The following is a 16,985-nucleotide window of genomic DNA, read 5'->3' as shown; positions in this document are numbered from 1 at the left end:
CTGAGATCTTAGTTTTTGTATTTCTTGGGTCTCCTTCTCAAGCTGAGCTGCCACTTTAATTAGCTGTTTTTTCTCGTACTCCAAAATGTACGCTTGCATGCGGAGTGAGTTATCCGTCAGCAGTGATTCCCAACCTCTAATAAATTCAGTATCTTCCTGATGTGAGTTGGGAATGATGTTGACTCTCATACCCCTATAGACAATTTTTTTGTTGTAAATAGGTTTCTAAGCTTGTGATTTCCCAAATTGACCTGATGTATTTCTTATAAGTCCTATTTTTTTCTCTAAAGGCCTGGGTTATATCTTGAGTATTGATGGGGAGACTCTCTGTGGAGAACACATTATTCGCTTCTAGAAGATAGTTTTGGCTATTCGGTTGATTAGACAGGAATCCTGCCATATCACCTTATTGGCTTAACAATGTTCACAGTAATTCGGGAGGTCTATAATTTATTGGGATATGTCCCACTCTTCATTTACATTTTTTCAATAACCTTTGACCTCACAGTACATGTCAACGTTTTAACTTTACAGACTAGTGGTCACTATGGACCTATTTACGTTCTTGGATCAAGTACTGTTTTTTGCTTTTTTTGTGTGTATAAAACTTCACTTTTATTTCATTATTTAAATGTACATTATACTTTTAATCTAATTTCATCCTATTACAATGCTAAAGACACATATTAAAACTTTCAGTTGTGCGGACTGGCTCTGTGTTTTTTTATTTATTCTGGTATATACTTTTTGTACTATAGTTATAAATGTTATCACAGTTGCTGGTGGGGGTGAACAAAAGGAACAAACTAATACTATGTATTCTCCATCTTCTTACAATGACAATGTTTCTTAAGTAAAATCTAAACATTTTGAATAGGGATTTTGTAGATTTGCTTTCCCAAAAATGTCAAACCCTCAGGCAACATCTTAACGCTTTGTCAGGGTGGACAAGTACACTGAGGTCCCAGGCTCAAAAATTTAAATTCATCCAAGATCTGTGGCGTTCTGGTCTCCAAATGAAGGTGTTGATTCAAATCCCCTTTCTGACAAAGTGCTTTCTCTCTTAGAAGCTGTCAATTGTATCTGGAAAAACAAAAACAACCACACTTCTCGAATCCTGGACAACCGCTTTACTAGCAAGCATCATCGCGACCACGAAGGGACTCGAACCCTCAATCTTCTGATCCGAAGTCAGACGCCTTATCCATTAGGCCACGCGGTCAATCAGCAGGAACCATGGCTAAAAATGAAAAGATCCCAGAAATCAACCGATTTACATTGAACTAAAGTCAATGGAAAAAATTATTAAACGCTCTTGAAGCTGCTGCTGAGTTTGTCAGGATGGCCAAGTGGTCTAAGGTGCCAGACTCAAGAGTTAATCTCTTCCGTGTATGGGGTGTTCTAGACTCCAAATAGAGGCGTGGGTTCAAATCCCACTTCTGACAGTGTGCTTCTTTTTTTCCTTTCTCCTTAGATGGGTGTCCTGCTTGCCAAAATGAGATTTGGGTTTAAAACACACCCTTGACGGCAAGTTTTTGGCTTTAGCTACCTAAATAATATAACAAATTGGCGTTTCATGGTTAAAAATTTCTGTCAACATTAAAAGAAGGCAAGAACATTAAAGCCACGCACTGTGAAAACTACCAAACAGCTCAAACCCTCAATCGTCTGACCCGAAGGTTTTTGCCAAATACATTAGACCACGAGGTCTAGAAATGTACAATTAGGAGTAAAATTTAGGAACCCTAGCAAAACAGTCTCTTGATTTCAATTCATCACAGATCACTAAATATACACATTCTACATCGTCTTACAATGACAATGTTTCTTAAGTAAAATCTAAACATTTTGAATAGGGATTTTGTAGATTTGCTTTCCCAAAAATGTCAAACCCTCAGGCAACATCTTAATGCTTTGTCAGGGTGGACAAGTACACTGAGGTCCCAGGCTCAAAAATTTAAATTCGTCCAGGATCTGTGGCGTTCTGGTCTCCAAATGAAGGTGTTGTTTCAAATCCCCATTCTGACAAAGTGCTTTCTCTCTTAGAAGCTGTCAATTGTATCTGGAAAAACAAATACAACCACGCTTCTCGAATCCTGGACAACCGTTTTATAAGCAAGCATCATCGTGACCACGAAGGGACTCGAACCCTCAATCTTCTGATCCAAAGTCAGACGCCTTATCCATTAGGCCACGCGGTCAAAAGGTAAGAACCATGGCTAAAAATGAAAAGATCCCAGAAATCAACCGATTTACATTGAACTAAAGTCAAAGGAGAAAATTATTTCAATGAATCAGTCAAATATTACCAATTATACACATTCTCTATTGTTTAATCACAGAACAATGTTTCTTAACCACCTCAGCCCCCAGTGCTTAAACACCCTGAAAGACCAGGCCACTTTTTACACTTCTGACCTACCCTACTTTCACCGTTTATTGCTCGGTCATGCAACTTACCACCTAAATGAATTTTACCTCCTTTTCTTCTCACTAATAGAGCTTTCATTTGGTTGTATTTCATTGCTGCTGACATTTTTACTTTTTTTTGTTATTAATCGAAATTTAACGATTTTTTTGCAAAAAAATGACATTTTTCACTTTCAGTTGTAAAATTTTGCAAAAAAAACGGGATCCATATATAAATTTTGCTCTAAATTTATTGTTCTACATGTCTTTGATAAAAAAAAAATGTTTGGGTAAAAAAAAAATGGTTTGGGTAAAAGTTCTAGCGTTTACAAACTATGGTACACAAATGTGAATTTCCGCTTTTTGAAGCAGCTCTGACTTTCTGAGCACCTGTCATGTTTCCTGAGGTTCTACAATGCCCAGACAGTACAAACACCCCACAAATGACCCCATTTCGGAAAGTACACACCCTAAGGTATTCGCTGATGGGCATAGTGAGTTCATAGAACTTTTTATTTTTTGTCACAAGTTAGCGGAAAATTATGATTTTTTTTTTTCTTACAAAGTCTCATATTCCACTAACTTGTGACAAAAAATAAAAAGTTCTATGAACTCACTATGCCCATCACGAAATACCTTGGGGTCTCTTCTTTCCAAAATGGGGTCACTTGTGGGGTAGTTATACTGCCCTGGCATTCTAGGGGCCCAAATGTGTGGTAAGGAGTTTGAAATCAAATTCTGTAAAAAATGACCAGTGAAATCCGAAAGGTGCTCTTTGGAATATGGGCCCCTTTGCCCACCTAGGCTGCAAAAAAGTGTCACACATCTGGTATCTCTGTATTCAGGAGAAGTTGAGGAATGTGTTTTGGGGTGTCTTTTTATATATACCCATGCTGGGTGAGATAAATATCTTGGTCAAATGCCAACTTTGTATAAAAAAATGGGAAAAGTTGTCTTTTGCCAAGATATTTCTCTCACCCAGCATGAGTATATGTAAAATTACACCCCAAAACACATTCCCCAACTTCTCCTGAGTACGGAGATACCAGATGTGTGACACTTTTATGCAGCCTAGGTGGGCAAAGGGGCACATATTCCAAAGAGCACCTTTCGGATTTCACTGGTCATTTTTTACAGAATTTGATTTCAAACTCCTTACCACACATTTGGGCTCCTAGAATGCCAGGGCAGTATAACTACCCCACAAGTGACCCCATTTTGGAAAGAAGACACCCCACGGTATTCGCTGATGGGCATAGTGAGTTCATGGAAGTTTTTATTTTTTGTCACAAGTTAGTGGAATATGAGACTTTGTATGAAAAAAAAAAAATCATCATTTTCCACTAACTTGTGACAAAAAAAAAAAAATTCTAGGAACTTGCCATGCCCCTCACGGAATACCTTGGGGTGTCTTCTTTCCAAAATGGGGTCACTTGTGGGGTAGTTATACTGCCCTGGCATTCTAGGGGCCCAAATGTGTGGTACGGAGTTTGAAATCAAATTCTGTAAAAAATGACCAGTGAAATCCTAAAGGTGCTCTTTGGAATGTGGGCCCCTTTGCCCACCTAGGCTGCAAAAAAGTGTCACACATCTGGTATCTCTGTATTCAGGAGAAGTTGAGGAATGTGTTTTGGGGTGTCTTTTTACATATACCCATGCTGGGTGAGATAAATATCTTGGTCAAATGCCCACTTTGTATAAAAAAATGGGAAAAGTTGTCTTTTGCCAAGATATTTCTCTCACCCAGCATGGGTATATGTAAACCAACACCCCAAAACACATTCCCCAACTTCTCCTGAGTACGGAGATACCAGATGTGTGACACTTTTTTGCAGCCTAGGTGGGCAAAGGGGCCCATATTCCAAAGAGCACCTTTCGGATTTCACTGGTCATTTTTTACAGAATTTGATTTCAAACTCCTTACCACACATTTGGGCCCCTAGAATGCCAGGGCAGTATAACTACCCCACAAGTGACCCCATTTTGGAAAGAAGAGACCCCAAGGTATTCGCTGATGGGCATAGTGAGTTCATGGAAGTTTTTATTTTTTGTCACAAGTTAGTGGAATATGAGACTTTGTATGAAAAAAAAATAAAAATAAATCATCATTTTCCACTAACTTGTGACAAAAAATAAAAAATTCTAGAAACTCGCCATGCCCCTCACGGAATACCTTGGGGTGTCTTCTTTCCAAAATGGGGTCACTTGTGGGGTAGTTATACTGCCCTGGCATTTTCCAGGGGCCCTAATGTGTGGTAAGTAGGTAAATGACCAGTGAAATCCTAAAGGTGCTCTTTGGAATGTGTGCCCCTTTGCCCACCTAGGCTGCAAAAAAGTGTCACACATCTGGTATCTCCGTATTCAGGAAACGTTGGGGAATGTGTTTTGGGGTGTCTTTTTACATATACCCATGCTGGGTGAAAGAAATATCTCGGCAAAAGACAACTTTTCCCATTTTTTTATACAAAGTTGGCATTTGACCAAGATATTTATCTCACCCAGCATGGGTATATGTAAAATGACACCCCAAAACACATTCCCCAACTTCTCTTGAGTACGGCGATACCACATGTGTGACACTTTTTTGCAGCCTAGATGCGCAAAGGGGCCCACATTCATTTTATGAGGGCATTTTTAGACATTTGGATCCCAGACTTCTTCTCACGCTTTAGGACCCCTAGAATGCCAGGGCAGTATAAATACCCCACATGTGACCCCATTTTGGAAAGAAGACACCCCAAGGTATTCAATGAGGGGCATGGCGAGTTCATAGAATTTTTTTTTTTTTGGCACAAGTTAGCAGAAATTGATATATTTTTTTTTCTCACAAAGTCTCCCTTTCCGCTAACTTGGGACAAAAATTTCAATCTTTCATGGACTCAATATGCCCCTCACGGAATACCTTGGGGTGTCTTCTTTCCGAAATGGGGTCACATGTGGGGTATTTATACTGCCCTGGCATTCTAGGGGCCCTAAAGCGTGAGAAGAAGTCTGGAATATAAATGTCTAAAAATTTTTACGCATTTGGATTCCGTGAGGGGTATGGGGAGTTCATGAGAGATTTTATTTTTTGACACAAGTTAGTGGAATATGAGACTTTGTAAGAAAAAAAAAAATAATTTCCGCTAACTTGGGCCAAAAAAATGTCTGAATGGAGCCTTACAGGGGGTGATCAATGACATGGGGGGTGATCAGGGAGTCTATATGGGGTGATCACCCCCCTGTCATTGATCACCCCCCTGTAAGGCTCCATTCAGATGTCCGTATGTGTTTTGCGGATCCGATCCATGTATCCGTGGATCCGTAAAAATCATACGGACATCTGAATGCAGCATGACAGAGGGGGGTGATCAATGACAGGGGGGTGATCAGGGAGTCTATATGGGGTGATCACCCCCCCTGGAAGGCTCCAGGGAGACGCATGTATGTGTTTTGCGGATCCGATCCATCTATCAGTGGATCCGTAAAAATCATGCGGACGTCTGAATGGAGCTTTACAGGGGGTTGATCAATGACAGGGGTGTAATCAATGACAGGGGGGTGATCAGGGAGTCTATATGGGGTGATAACCACAGTCATTGATCATGCCCCTGTAAGGCTTCATTCAGACGCCCGTATGCGTTTTGCGGATCCGATCCATCTATCAGTGGATCCGTAAAAATCATGCGGACATCTGAATGGAGCTTTACAGGGGGTTGATCAATGACAGGGGTGTAATCAATGACAGGGGGGTGATCAGGGAGTCTATATGGGGTGATCACCACAGTCATTGATCACGCCCCTGTAAGGCTTCATTCAGACGTCCGTATGCATTTTGCGGATCCGATCCATCTATCAGTGGATCCGTAAAAATCATGCGGACATCTGAATGGAGCTTTACAGGGGGTTGATCAATGACAGGGGGGTAATCAATGACAGGGGGGTGATCAGGGAGTCTATATGGGGTGATAACCACAGTCATTGATCACGCCCCTGTAAGGCTTCATTCAGACGTCCGTATGCGTTTTGCGGATCCGATCCATCTATCAGTGGATCCGTAAAAATCATGCGGACATCTGAATGGAGCTTTACAGGGGGTTGATCAATGACAGGGGTGTAATCAATGACAGGGGGGTGATCAGGGAGTCTATATGGGAATAAAAAGAAAAAATGTGCAGCAGCACTACGAAAAATATAGAATGTTCCTTACTGTGGTGGTGCTCGCTGTGTCAGAAGCCAGTCCTTAGCTTCCCCAAATCCAGATGCAATTGTAACAGAAAAACTGCAGCACTCTCCAGCCTTGATCCTTAATGCTTTATTTCACCAACAAATGCGACGTTTCGATCAGTGTGATCTTTCTCAAGCAATCTAACAATGTGAACTAAACAGCGGATACATATACCCTACAAAGTCGGTCACATGACCTAATCAATTATGCAAATACATCATTAACAAAGGCTGTGAGTACCACCCCTTTCTCTGCTCATCTTGCAGCAAATTCAACATAATGTGTCTTTCTAAAATCTCATATAATGTGTATACATCAAAAAATCATAAGTATCATTCCATCAACTTACTAAGATGCTGGGTGTGAACTGGGGAATATCGCCACTGCGGTAACTTCTATTATTTCAACCTTGTGTGAGGCCGAACTCCTTGCTTCACTCGGCGTTCCTCCATGTCAATTGCGCCTGCGCGTCTGTCTCATGACGTCAGCCTCAGGACGCTTAGCAGTCGCCCAGGAGACCAGACGCTTCCTATCCACGTCACCGCTAGGTTGAGACGCGCATGCGCGCCCGACTCCAGTGGCGACAGGACCCGGTGTCAAGTCTCCCGTCGCTGTGTAACGCCCCCTCGGCCGTTGTCATGGTATCCTAACACATTGTGTCGTCCTCTTATGCAGAGTGTAAACGCCAGACTTCTATGTTGTCATATATAATCTCCATATTCTACCCATGTCAAGGGGCAAACTTGGTCTATAGTTAATATTGATGTGGTTGAACTTAGATGTTTACTTATATGACCTTTAATCAAAAAATTGTGTAAGGCTACATGAACTAGGTGTCCACTACTCGCCCAAAACTCGGGATTAGAGTACCCAGTCACTAGTTTGAGTTTAGCCTCATGGTAATTGATTCGGGGTCCATAACCTCATACACGTAGGGCGGCACCATTCAAATTGGATCACTGAGTGTAAATCACCTCCGTCCTAGAATATGCCAGCACCTACCCTCATCAGACAATCCTGATGGTCACAATGGTAACACGTCTCCCCCTCTCACGTGGGTTAATAGATGTAGCCATGGATCATCCCAAACAATTCGAGGGGGGCATACCCATATGTCCAGCCATTCCAACCTATCTAGTCAGATGATGGGCATTCCCGTCTCCGGGTATGCATCCATAATTCTGACCATTAGGTCATATCATACAATTCAACCCCCCTCCACTGTAGATATATATATACACCATACGGCTACTTCACAAGGGCCACGTATCTCATTCCCCCATATATATGGAGCAAGCAGTGGAAACCATATGTTATAGTCCAGTGTAACTTAAATAGATCCAAAAATTTGCCCCCTTTGTGGGGTGAATACAGAGAAAAATCCAAAATATTATATAACAAGTGACTACCTTTCAATTGTCTATATTATGTCACCTCAGTCCGCATCCCCAGGTCACACCCGCATACCCAGTCATCTATAAAAAAGAAGACAGAAATTGTGTGAGTATGTGACACATAAAAAGTTGCAAAATTATTATAAATAATCTCAACCATTCAGATTGGGTACTAACTTCATTAGTTAAAAAAATCCAATTAATACTTAAGTAGAGCATAGTATTAATAGACAAGTGTGGAGGCTATTAGATTCAGGGAGGTCAGTAGAGTAAGCCAATCCTAAATTCCCTGTTGAGGCCTTTGGGTTCGAGTGTTTGTAACTCGTAAATCCACCTCAACTCCATTCTTTTTAAGAGTTTCTCCCTATCCCCCCCTCTCCTTTGGGGTGGAACTCCATCTATGATGCGGAAACGTAGCTGCGAAACATTATGGTTATAGTTGAGGAAATGTTCTGGGACGGGTAGTTCTGTCCTGGAGCTATCTGTCTCTTTTACTCCTCGTAGTAGTTTACGTATGTCATACCGATGTTGATTTATTCTTTTTCTAAATTCTTGGGTTGTTTCTCCCACGTAGAGAAGTCCACATGGGCACTGTAGTACGTAAATCACGTACTCAGATCTACAGGTGTAGTAATTCCCAATCTGATATGTTTTTCCTGTCCTGGGATGTGAAAAGGAACTTCCTTTTAAAATTCCATTACAGTTACAACATCCCAGGCAGGGAAAACAACCCTTTCTCTGTATAAGGGGTAGGCTACGCTGTTTGGTATCAGCATTAACCAGCTTATCCCCTACATTGCGTGGTCTTCTATAGGACATGAGAGGTGTAGTACAAAATGCCTCGATATCAGGAAAAGACTCAGTGAGAATGTGCCAATTGCTTTTGAGGACATGTGTTATTTGTTTGCTAACCGCTGTGTGTGTCGACACAAAGGGAATCCTCTTGTTCTCCTCTCCTGATTCCTTTTTCTTCAGGAGGTCCTCCCTTCTAAATTGGTTAACCCTCCGTTTGTGCCTCTGCACCATAGGCCTCGGATAGCCCCTCTCATAAAACTTATTGCACATCTCACTGAGTCTAATCTCTGATAAATCATTATCTGTAACTATTCTTTTAACCCTGAGTAACTGACTATATGGTAGTGACTCTTTCATATACCCAGGGTGATCACTCTGGAATAGCAACATGTTGTTCCTGTCCGTAGGTTTTACAAACAGATCAGTATATAGTTTCCCATCTACGCAATACACTGTCGTGTCCAAGAATTGTAAACTGGTTTGGGAGTACACAGCCGTAAACTGTAATTCTGCATGGACTGAATTAATATCTCCCTGGAACTTAAGTAAGTTCTCAAGGGATCCGGTCCAGACAAAAAATATGTCATCTATATACCTCATCCAGCCTTTCACTGAAGTAAAATGGCTGGATGGGTATACAGAACATTCCTCAAATCTGTTCATATAAATGTTTGCATAAGTTGGGGCCACATTGGACCCCATTGCGGTTCCCCGCTGCTGTACATAGTAGATATCCTCAAAGAGGAAGTAGTTGCACGTCAGGACAATCTCCAAAAGGGAGAGAACAAACTTAGCAATCTCAGGCTTGGTCCCACTCCTTGAGAGGGTCCATTCAACCGAATCTAATCCTTTGATGTGGTCGATACTCGTATAGAGGCCGACCACATCAAAGGAAACCAGATATTGTCCTTCCTCAATTTGCAAAGTTTGCAATTTCTTGAGGAAGTCCGTTGTGTCTTTTACATATGACCTAGTGGACATGGCATAGTCTCTGAGATATCTGTCAAGAAAAATAGCAGCTGGGGAAAAAATTGAGCCAATCCCAGAGACTATGGGGCGCCCAGGTGGATCTGGGAGGTTTTTGTGTATTTTGGGCAATGTGTACAATAATGGTGTTACCGGTTTGTCCACCAATAGATATTCATGTAGCTTCTTATCTATTATATCCGATGCAAAAGCATCGTCTATTAATAGTTTAAGTCTCCTTTGGATGGAAAATTTGGGGTCAGCATCCAGTGCTCGATATACCGCGCTGTCCCCCAATTGCCGCTGGATCTCGGCTAAATATTTATTGGTGTCCATAATTACCGTGGCCCCTCCCTTGTCAGCTTTTTTTATTGTGATCTCCTTTCTACTACTGAGATTTTTCAATGCTTTTTTCTCTCCCTGACTCAAATTGTTCTTATTCTCACGTCCACTACTATTAATCTTAATTTTTTCTATACCTTTTTTGACTAGGTCAATGTATGTATTCACAGCGTCTTTCATGACTGGTGGTTGAAAATCACTCGGCAGAAAAAGACCCATTTCTTTCAGACACAACATATCAGTATTGACATTCTCCTGATTATCTGTCCTGGTGGCTAATTTAGGGGAATCCTTAAAGAAAACCTGTAATTTAATACGCCTATAAAACCTTTGTAGGTCTATCTCATAGTTAAACCAATCTACGTCTGAATAGGGACAGAAAGATAACCCTTTTTCCAACAGTGAAATTTCATCATTAGACAATGTAGCAGATGATATATTTACCACTAAAGTCTTTACATTTTCTGGTCCTATTGCATTCACTATATTGGTTGTTTCTTGGCCGTCTGTCCATGTTTGTAATCCAGTGGTGGTTTCTTTGAGCGAGTCATTATCAATCCCTCGTTTCTTCCGCCTATGGTGCTTGCGCCCCCCTCTTCTTGGCGGTTTTTGGCGCCTTGTATCGGTCTTTGATCTAAAAAACGCTGGTCTTCACTTATTTCCCCAGAGGATTCAGTGTCGGTGTTACGGTCTCTCCTTATTTGTCGCCTCACTGGTTTTTGTCGTCTCTGCACGTTTTTTCTCAGTCCCCCTTCTATGGGGTTTATTCTATATATTTCTCCCTTCAAGTAGTCGTCCTGGTCGCGGAACCACTTCTGACGTTTTGAGGTCTCTATGTTGGTTCTATACACCTGTAGATCTTTATCCGTTTGTTCTTTCATTATTGCATAATCTTGCGATGTCATCATGGATTTCAAATGCATTTCCAGGAGGTGATACGGATTTTGGGTGGTGCTGTGGGAGATGGCTCATTCCTGAACAAACCAACCAAAAAACTAATTAAAAGAAAATTGGAGACAGAGTTGAAACAAAGTATTAACTATGAACTTCACTTGTCCACTATGAAGGAGTATTACGTAGCAGAGCGGATCCCACGGGGTTTAAGAACACACCTGAGGCCAATCCTTCTACCAAAAAACACAGAATTTTGTGTGAAATTCACACAAATTTCAAACCGTTTTTCAATGGACATAATGCTCCTCAATATGGAGTACCTACAAAAGGAACTCATAGAGAACAAAACTAGGATAGAAGGATTGGAAATGCATTTGAAATCCATGATGACATCGCAAGATTATGCAATAATGAAAGAACAAACGGATAAAGATCTACAGGTGTATAGAACCAACATAGAGACCTCAAAACGTCAGAAGTGGTTCCGCGACCAGGACGACTACTTGAAGGGAGAAATATATAGAATAAACCCCATAGAAGGGGGACTGAGAAAAAACGTGCAGAGACGACAAAAACCAGTGAGGCGACAAATAAGGAGAGACCGTAACACCGACACTGAATCCTCTGGGGAAATAAGTGAAGACCAGCGTTTTTTAGATCAAAGACCGATACAAGGCGCCAAAAACCGCCAAGAAGAGGGGGGCGCAAGCACCATAGGCGGAAGAAACGAGGGATTGATAATGACTCGCTCAAAGAAACCACCACTGGATTACAAACATGGACAGACGGCCAAGAAACAACCAATATAGTGAATGCAATAGGACCAGAAAATGTAAAGACTTTAGTGGTAAATATATCATCTGCTACATTGTCTAATGATGAAATTTCACTGTTGGAAAAAGGGTTATCTTTCTGTCCCTATTCAGACGTAGATTGGTTTAACTATGAGATAGACCTACAAAGGTTTTATAGGCGTATTAAATTACAGGTTTTCTTTAAGGATTCCCCTAAATTAGCCACCAGGACAGATAATCAGGAGAATGTCAATACTGATATGTTGTGTCTGAAAGAAATGGGTCTTTTTCTGCCGAGTGATTTTCAACCACCAGTCATGAAAGACGCTGTGAATACATACATTGACCTAGTCAAAAAAGGTATAGAAAAAATTAAGATTAATAGTAGTGGACGTGAGAATAAGAACAATTTGAGTCAGGGAGAGAAAAAAGCATTGAAAAATCTCAGTAGTAGAAAGGAGATCACAATAAAAAAAGCTGACAAGGGAGGGGCCACGGTAATTATGGACACCAATAAATATTTAGCCGAGATCCAGCGGCAATTGGGGGACAGCGCGGTATATCGAGCACTGGATGCTGACCCCAAATTTTCCATCCAAAGGAGACTTAAACTATTAATAGACGATGCTTTTGCATCGGATATAATAGATAAGAAGCTACATGAATATCTATTGGTGGACAAACCGGTAACACCATTATTGTACACATTGCCCAAAATACACAAAAACCTCCCAGATCCACCTGGGCGCCCCATAGTCTCTGGGATTGGCTCAATTTTTTCCCCAGCTGCTATTTTTCTTGACAGATATCTCAGAGACTATGCCATGTCCACTAGGTCATATGTAAAAGACACAACGGACTTCCTCAAGAAATTGCAAACTTTGCAAATTGAGGAAGGACAATATCTGGTTTCCTTTGATGTGGTCGGCCTCTATACGAGTATCGACCACATCAAAGGATTAGATTCGGTTGAATGGACCCTCTCAAGGAGTGGGACCAAGCCTGAGATTGCTAAGTTTGTTCTCTCCCTTTTGGAGATTGTCCTGACGTGCAACTACTTCCTCTTTGAGGATATCTACTATGTACAGCAGCGGGGAACCGCAATGGGGTCCAATGTGGCCCCAACTTATGCAAACATTTATATGAACAGATTTGAGGAATGTTCTGTATACCCATCCAGCCATTTTACTTCAGTGAAAGGCTGGATGAGGTATATAGATGACATATTTTTTGTCTGGACCGGATCCCTTGAGAACTTACTTAAGTTCCAGGGAGATATTAATTCAGTCCATGCAGAATTACAGTTTACGGCTGTGTACTCCCAAACCAGTTTACAATTCTTGGACACGACAGTGTATTGCGTAGATGGGAAACTATATACTGATCTGTTTGTAAAACCTACGGACAGGAACAACATGTTGCTATTCCAGAGTGATCACCCTGGGTATATGAAAGAGTCACTACCATATAGTCAGTTACTCAGGGTTAAAAGAATAGTTACAGATAATGATTTATCAGAGATTAGACTCAGTGAGATGTGCAATAAGTTTTATGAGAGGGGCTATCCGAGGCCTATGGTGCAGAGGCACAAACGGAGGGTTAACCAATTTAGAAGGGAGGACCTCCTGAAGAAAAAGGAATCAAGAGAGGAGAACAAGAGGATTCCCTTTGTGTCGACACACACAGCGGTTAGCAAACAAATAACACATGTCCTCAAAAGCAATTGGCACATTCTCACTGAGTCTTTTCCTGATATCGAGGCATTTTGTACTACACCTCTCATGTCCTATAGAAGACCACGCAATGTAGGGGATAAGCTGGTTAATGCTGATACCAAACAGCGTAGCCTACCCCTTATACAGAGAAAGGGTTGTTTTCCCTGCCTGGGATGTTGTAACTGTAATGGAATTTTAAAAGGAAGTTCCTTTTCACATCCCAGGACAGGAAAAACATATCAGATTGGGAATTACTACACCTGTAGATCTGAGTACGTGATTTACGTACTACAGTGCCCATGTGGACTTCTCTACGTGGGAGAAACAACCCAAGAATTTAGAAAAAGAATAAATCAACATCGGTATGACATACGTAAACTACTACGAGGAGTAAAAGAGACAGATAGCTCCAGGACAGAACTACCCGTCCCAGAACATTTCCTCAACTATAACCATAATGTTTCGCAGCTACGTTTCCGCATCATAGATGGAGTTCCACCCCAAAGGAGAGGGGGGGATAGGGAGAAACTCTTAAAAAGAATGGAGTTGAGGTGGATTTACGAGTTACAAACACTCGAACCCAAAGGCCTCAACAGGGAATTTAGGATTGGCTTACTCTACTGACCTCCCTGAATCTAATAGCCTCCACACTTGTCTATTAATACTATGCTCTACTTAAGTATTAATTGGATTTTTTTAACTAATGAAGTTAGTACCCAATCTGAATGGTTGAGATTATTTATAATAATTTTGTAACTTTTTATGTGTCACATACTCACACAATTTCTGTCTTCTTTTTTATAGATGACTGGGTATGCGGGTGTGACCTGGGGATGCGGACTGAGGTGACATAATATAGACAATTGAAAGGTAGTCACTTGTTATATAATATTTTGGATTTTTCTCTGTATTCACCCCACAAAGGGGGCAAATTTTTGGATCTATTTAAGTTACACTGGACTATAACATATGGTTTCCACTGCTTGCTCCATATATATGGGGGAATGAGATACGTGGCCCTTGTGAAGTAGCCGTATGGTGTATATATATATCTACAGTGGAGGGGGGTTGAATTGTATGATATGACCTAATGGTCAGAATTATGGATGCATACCCGGAGACGGGAATGCCCATCATCTGACTAGATAGGTTGGAATGGCTGGACATATGGGACGGACGTCCCTCCAGATTGGAGGGTATGCCCCCCCTAGAATTGTTTGGGATGATCCATGGCTACATCTATTAACCCCGTGAGAGGGGGAGACGTGTTACCATTGTGACCATCAGGATTGTCTGATGAGGGTAGGTGCTGGCATATTCTAGGACGGAGGTGATTTACACTCAGTGATCCAATTTGAATGGTGCCGCCCTACGTGTATGAGGTTATGGACCCCGAATCAATTACCATGAGGCTAAACTCAAACTAGTGACTGGGTACTCTAATCCCGAGTTTTGGGCGAGTAGTGGACACCTAGTTCATGTAGCCTTACACAATTTTTTGATTAAAGGTCATATAAGTAAACATCTAAGTTCAACCACATCAATATTAACTATAGACCAAGTTTGCCCCTTGACATGGGTAGAATATGGAGATTATATATGACAACATAGAAGTCTGGCGTTTACACTCTGCATAAGAGGACGACACAATGTGTTAGGATACCATGACAACGGCCGAGGGGGCGTTACACAGCGACGGGAGACTTGACACCGGGTCCTGTCGCCACTGGAGTCGGGCGCGCATGCGCGTCTCAACCTAGCGGTGACGTGGATAGGAAGCGTCTGGTCTCCTGGGCGACTGCTAAGCGTCCTGAGGCTGACGTCATGAGACAGACGCGCAGGCGCAATTGACATGGAGGAACGCCGAGTGAAGCAAGGAGTTCGGCCTCACACAAGGTTGAAATAATAGAAGTTACCGCAGTGGCGATATTCCCCAGTTCACACCCAGCATCTTAGTAAGTTGATGGAATGATACTTATGATTTTTTGATGTATACACATTATATGAGATTTTAGAAAGACACATTATGTTGAATTTGCTGCAAGATGAGCAGAGAAAGGGGTGGTACTCACAGCCTTTGTTAATGATGTATTTGCATAATTGATTAGGTCATGTGACCGACTTTGTAGGGTATATGTATCCGCTGTTTAGTTCACATTGTTAGATTGCTTGAGAAAGATCACACTGATCGAAACGTCGCATTTGTTGGTGAAATAAAGCATTAAGGATCAAGGCTGGAGAGTGCTGGAGTCTATATGGGGTGATCACCACAGTCATTGATCACGCCCCTGTAAGGCTTCATTCAGACGTCCGCATGCGTTTTGCGGATCCGATCCATCTATCAGTGGATCCGTAAAAATCATGTGGACATCTGAATGGAGCTTTACAGGGGGTTGATCAATGACAGGGGTGTAATCAATGACAGGGGGGTGATCAGGGAGTCTATATGGGGTGATCACCACAGTCATTGATCACGCCCCTGTAAGGCTTCATTCAGACGTCCGTATGCGTTTTGCGGATCCGATCCATCTATCAGTGGATCCGTAAAAATCATGTGGACATCTGAATGGAGCTTTACAGGGGGTTGATCAATGACAGGGGTGTAATCAATGACAGGGGGGTGATGAGGGAGTCTATATGGGGTGATCACCACAGTCATTAATCACGCCCCTGTAAGGCTTCATTCAGACGTCCGTATGCGTTTTGCGGATCCGATCCATCTATCAGTGGATCCGTAAAAATCATGCGGACATCTGAATGGAGCTTTACAGGGGGTTGATCAATGACAGGGGGGTAATCAATGACAGGGGGGTGATCAGGGAGTCTATATGGGGTGATCAAGGGTGAATAAGGGGTTAATAAGTGACAGGGGGGGTGTAGTGTAGTGGTGCTTGGTGCAACATATTTACTGAGCTACCTGTGTCCTCTGGTGGTCGATCCAAAGAAAGGGGACCACCAGAGGACCAGGTAGCAGGTATATTAGACGCTGTTATCAAAACAGCGTCTAATATACCTGTTAGGGGTTAAAAAAAACACATCTCCAGCCTGCCAGCGAACGATCGCCGCTGGCAGGCTGGAGATCCACTCTCTTACCTTCCGTTCCTGTGAACGCGCGCGCCTGTGTGCGCGCGTTCACAGGAAATCTCGCGTCTCGCGGGGGGACGCGCCGGCGCGTCCACCCAGAAGAGCAGGGCCGCCGCAAAGATGCAATCCTGCGTACGGCGGTCCTGAGGAGGTTAAATGAAATTTAAAATTTTTCGAAAATGTGACTGTTGATTTGCTTCCCGAATTTTTTTTAAACGCTCTTAAAGGTGCTGCTGAGTTTGTCAGGATGGCCAAGTGGTTTAAGGCACCAGACTCAAGAGTTAATCTCTTCCGTGTATGGGGTCTTTTGGTCTCCAAATGGAGGCGTGGGTTCAAATCCCACTTCTGACAGTGTGCTTCTTTTTTTCCTTTCTCCTTAGATGAG

The 16,985-nt window shown here is 42.1% G+C and overlaps 4 non-coding genes across 4 annotated transcripts; 2 read left to right on the top strand and 2 right to left on the bottom strand.

Moving 5' to 3' along the window:
• Window positions 1-1,149: 1,149 nt before the first annotated feature.
• TRNAR-UCG lies at window positions 1,150-1,222 on the bottom strand. The gene has a single exon. It is a non-coding gene; the product is annotated as a tRNA-Arg (tRNA).
• A 113-nt stretch (window positions 1,223-1,335) lies between these two features.
• Window positions 1,336-1,445, top strand: TRNAL-CAA. Its single transcript has 2 exons — window positions 1,336-1,373; window positions 1,400-1,445. It is a non-coding gene; the product is annotated as a tRNA-Leu (tRNA).
• A 683-nt stretch (window positions 1,446-2,128) lies between these two features.
• Window positions 2,129-2,201, bottom strand: TRNAQ-UUG. The gene has a single exon. It is a non-coding gene; the product is annotated as a tRNA-Gln (tRNA).
• Window positions 2,202-16,841: 14,640 nt separating this feature from the next.
• TRNAL-CAA lies at window positions 16,842-16,951 on the top strand. Its single transcript has 2 exons — window positions 16,842-16,879; window positions 16,906-16,951. It is a non-coding gene; the product is annotated as a tRNA-Leu (tRNA).
• Window positions 16,952-16,985: the final 34 nt, after the last annotated feature.

Source organism: Bufo bufo, chromosome 4 (assembly GCF_905171765.1).
Source record: "Bufo bufo chromosome 4, aBufBuf1.1, whole genome shotgun sequence".
Taxonomy (NCBI): domain Eukaryota; kingdom Metazoa; phylum Chordata; class Amphibia; order Anura; family Bufonidae; genus Bufo; species Bufo bufo.
Note: the sequence above shows the minus strand (reverse complement) of the source record. Positions and strands in the feature narration are given on the sequence as shown.